A 4,899-nucleotide genomic window follows, 5' to 3' on the forward strand; every position below is an offset into this window, starting at 1 on the left:
CCGCGTTCGATCCCAGGTACCAAAAAAATAAAGCAAAACAAATCAAGGGAGTCAAAGGCCCTTGGGAAAGAAAGGAGATCCTCCTCCACTGTGCTCCACAGGGACTAGAATCAGTGCACCTTTGCCACCATGGTCAGAGGCCAGCCCGGCCAGCCTGCGTGGGTGGGGGTGGGGGGGCAGGAATCCAGCTGTCACCTCCACCCCCACCCCCCTCCTCAGCTAAGTGGCCAAACAGCGCCCATGGCGGGTGCTGGGGAGGCACCCACTCGCACAGGCTGTCCGGGAATGTGGCAGGACAGGCCCTGGGTCCCTGAGTCAGGACTGGAGGGCACCTGGCCAGGAGGGGAGGGCAACCCTCTGCAGCTGGCACCGGCCTGGCCCTGCGGTACACAGGGGGTAGGCACGGTAATACAGCAAAATCCTCACCTCCACTGCCCAGTCCAGCTGTCAGTGACCCTACCAGTGAACCCCGAAACCACCCTGGTCCCCATCCTTCCCCTTGCCTTCCCCATGCAGCAGCCTTAGGCTCTTTGTTCCTTTTTTTTTTTGTACGAGGGATCGAACTCAGGACCTTGTGCTTGCAAGGCAAATGGCGGAAGCACTGAGCTAAATCCCCGGCAGCCCTAGGCTCTTTGAACAGCACAAACCAGTGACACCATCCCTCCCCTTTCTGAAATCCCCACCAGGCCTCCCTGCTGCCCTCGGTATAAAGAGATGCCACCTCCTCTCACAGTGGAGGGTAGAAGCTGCCTCTCCTGACACCTGGAGAGACTCCTGCCCTCCCCCGCCCTGTGAATCCTGGGATGAGTCTGGAAAGGAGCGGGAGGGGTCAAACCACGGGGTGGGGTCCCCTTTTTTGTCTTTGTTTTCATCGTACTGGGGGTTAAACCCGTGGTCATCACACTGAGCTCCAGCTCCGACCTTGTCTTTATTTTTATTTTTTAAATTTTGAGGCGGAAGCTGGCTAAGCTCCCAAGTTATCCAGGCTGAGCTTGAGCTTTGGATCCTTCTGCCTCAGCCTCCTAGAGTACTGGGTGACTGCCTTGGGCCACCGTGCCCGGCTTCCCTCCTCTCTTGTACTTGCACCCGGGAGCGTCAGTAAGTCCGGACCAATTGCTGAAGCCTGTGACCAGGCCATGGGGACACCCACTGCGCCTGGCCTTTTTCCAGTGTCCTCTTTTTTCATTCCCGGGATGGACCCAGGGCCTCACACACACCAGACAAGCCCAGCCCCACTGTCCAACCCCTTGACACCTACCGTGACCAGTGTCCCCTCCTCCTGCTTGGGGAGGTTTCTAACAACCCCCCTGCTACCCCACATCTCAGGGAAATCCCAGACCCAAGCCCAGCTCCTCCTAGAAGCCAGAGAGATCGACGAGCGTGTCAATCCCAGGCCCCCCCCCACTGCAGGGTGATCGTGGGGCGCCTTGGTGTCTCCATATGGGGTCCCCCTCCACGGGAATGCAGGTGGAGTGAGAAGACTGCAGGAGCCAGGTCTGGTGAGACACGCCTCTCATCCCAGCACTCTGGGAGGCTGAGGCAGGAGGATCACAAGTTTGAGCTCAGCCTGGACAACTTGAGGGCTTAGCCAGACCCTGTCTCAAAATTAAAAAGGGCTGGGTCTGGAGCTCATTGTGAAGGCTCTGGGTTCAATGTCCAGAAACTCACACACACACACACACACACACACACACACACAGAGTAAAAAATAAAAAGAAGACCCCAACCTGTAGGTCTAAACTCCTGAATGGTGAAATGATCTCAGGGTACCCGCCAACCACACCCCTCCTCTCTGCTGCCTGGGCTTCTGAACAGGAGAGCAGCAGGTGGGGTGTGTTTGTGTGTGTGTGTGTGTGTGTGTGAGGAGGTTGTTCACAACCCAGGAGACCTCAAAGGGACCGGCTTTGGAGATAAATGGAAAGGAAAGTTGTAAACCCAACGCCAGCCCCTGCCTGAACAACCTTGGCTGGGTCCCTCCTGAAAGCTGCTGCCCTTTCTCTGCCCTGTCTCCACATCCCTCTTCCTGTTCTCCACCAGAAATGGGTTCTATAGGGATGGGGATTTAGCTCAGTGGCAACTGCCTCACGAGAGCAAGGTCCTGAGTTCAATCCCTGGTACCAAAAAACCCCAAAAGGACAAGAAATGGGTTCTAGCACCGGCTGGGCCGAGAGGAGAGCACATAGTAGGTGTGGCCAGGATGAATGAAGGCCAGGGCCACAGGTGGAGAGGCTCTGGGCCCCTGAGAACAAAGGCGTCAGTCAGGCAGGCACAGGCGGCTGCTGTGGGCCGTTCTCCAGGGGCCCTGGCACCAGCCGCTGGCGGCCTGTCTCTGTGCCAGGGCCCTGTGGGGCGTGCCCGACCTCAGGGCTGGGCAGAGGTGGTGGTGAGTGGGGGCCCTTGGGCTGTTCTGCACGCCCAGTGACTCAGCCCTGAGCTGGGCCTCCCCAGGGAAGACAATGAGGACTTGTGGGTGCCGGGAGGGCTTTCTGGCAGGTTGGAGCCCCGGCCAGGGCGGAGCAGGCCCTGAGGCCAGGGCAGAGGAGAACTTGGAGCCTGGGTCTGGTCTGCATTTTGGAGTTCAGTATTTGAGTGCCAGCACCTGAGGGCCAGGGCAGGTCTACAAAGAGCCCCATGTGGGACCCATGGAGGGAGGGGGCCCCCCTGAGGGCCATCCTTGCCTTGGGAGACAGGAACTGGACCAGTCAGGGTCACCAGCATCCCAGTGCCCAGAACACAACCTGATATGCTGTTGGCACTCAATAATGGACCCCTAGGAGGCAGTTTCTTCCTTTCTCTGGATACAACTAAAGGGCACCCTAGCTGGGTGTGGTGGTACATGTTTGCCATTCTAGCACTCAGGAGGCTGAGGCAGGAAGATTGCTGGAGAGGTCAATGTCTGGGCTATGTAGTGAATTCAAGTTCAGGCTGGACTACGCAATGAGATCCTATGTCAAAAACAAACAAATATAAAGGGCATCCTAGGAACACTGGCCTAGACTCTGTATCTCAGACCTGGGCATGGTGGGCTTGGGATGAGCTGGGCTCCAGTTGCTTAATGCTGGAGTCTCCAGTGGCCTCAGCTCCAGCCTGGAGTGGGGTCAGCACTGCCAGGCACCTTCAGATATGCTGAAGGGCTGAGGACTTGGGGTGAGGGGTGGGACTGGAGCTGCTCTGGGAACCCTTGGCCTGGAGACCCAGTTTCCTCTCAGGAGGGACACCAGAGGACACAGGCACTGGGGAAACAGCGTGGCACCTGCTATCTGCCGTGGCTGTACCCTCTTAATTTTCCTGATGGGGAAACTGAGGCCTAGAAAGTGGCAAGGACCTGCCAAAGGTCTTAAGTGGGCAGGGATAAAAAGACTGGCACCTGGACAGCCCAAATATCCCCCCTGGACGTCGGGGGCTCTCTGGGTCAGAGTGGTCCAAATTGAGGGCAAGCCCAGCTTGGTTGTCAGAGGGGGATAGCAGTTTAATTAGGAGCCCTCTGTGCCCTGCCTCATCCCAGCACCCAACTTGCTTTCTTTTCTTTTGTATTGTGTATGGAATCCAAGGCCTTCACACTGAGCTACATCCCAAACCCTTTTTTTATTCTGACACAGGGTCTCACTAAGTCACTAAATTGCTCTCTAGGATCAGAAGCTCGTGTCTTCCACCCTCAGCCTCCCAGAGTGCTGAGATTACAGGCACGTACGCTTGCATCCGACAAAGCTTGCACACCCTGGGCTTGCAGCAGCCGGAGGTTCAGACAGGGTGAGAAAAGCCGTCCTGGCAGAGGACACGGCAGAGACAAAGGCCCCCAGGGCGGGAATCAGCCTGGCAAAATTCTGGAACAGGTATGAGGGTAGCTGGGCATGGAGGCAGGCATCTGTGATCCCAGCACTTGGGAGGCTGAGGCAGGAGAAGCACTGCAAAGTCGAGAGCAGCCTAAACTATGTAGTGAGCCTGGCTCGATAAAAATAAATAAATAAACAAATACGTAAATAAATAGGGAGGGAACGTGACTTCTCTGGTGGACCTCACGAGCCTTGACGCCTTCATATTCCTATTTATTATTCGTCTGATTCTGTGGGATTTCTGGTTCTAAAAGACGGGAGAACCTCTTGATGTGAGCGGAACGTTTGTCCAAAACGCATAGAGACCACTGAGAATCAGAATGCTCCTGCCCGGCCCTGGTTCTGTCCAACCCCAGGTCCAAATTCCATTATACAAATGAGAAAACGGAGAATGAGGAAAAGGCTCGCGGGGCTCCACGCAAGGCTCTCTGACCCCGAAAGGAGTCAGCCTCAATTTCTCCGTCAGTAAAATGGGTCTAATGTCACCTCCAGGCCCAGAACTCCCGTTAATAACACACAGCACGGCTGGCCCTAAACTTAGATACAACCAAGCCGACAAGGCCACTTGGGCGGCCACGCCAACCTGAGAATAAATCCATGGCACCTACTCCACTGCTTCTCGCGGCCTCTTGCTCCGAGGGTCCCGCCTCCGACATGGGGCGGGAACGGGATGGAGCAAAGCCTCATCACGAATGGCTAGAAAGCCCGCCAGTCAAGTTTCTGTCTCCTCTTATTGGTCATTGCCTCTCTTACTTATGTTTCAATAGCACGCTCCTTCCCGCCTGCGTCATGGCAAGCTGAGCTCAGTTTGTGTGCACCTCCGCGGAGAAAGTCAGTCCCGGCCTCTTTCTCATTCTTTCATCGATAAATCTCCGCTGAGTGCGTCCACCCGCAGACTGTCGGTACCCCTGAGATGCAGGGTACTTCTTCAGGTGTTCGAGAGCCCGAGGCGTGAGACTGGAGCTCGACCCGCTCAGGACCGCGCGGACGTGGCGGAGGGATCCGAGATGCGCATCCAGACCCGGCACGAAGGAGGGCGGGGCCTGCTGGGGGCGGGGCGATTGCG

Source organism: Fukomys damarensis, unplaced genomic scaffold, assembly GCF_012274545.1.
Source record: "Fukomys damarensis isolate Sample0158 unplaced genomic scaffold, DMR_v1.0_HiC HiC_scaffold_37, whole genome shotgun sequence".
Lineage (NCBI taxonomy): Eukaryota > Metazoa > Chordata > Mammalia > Rodentia > Bathyergidae > Fukomys > Fukomys damarensis.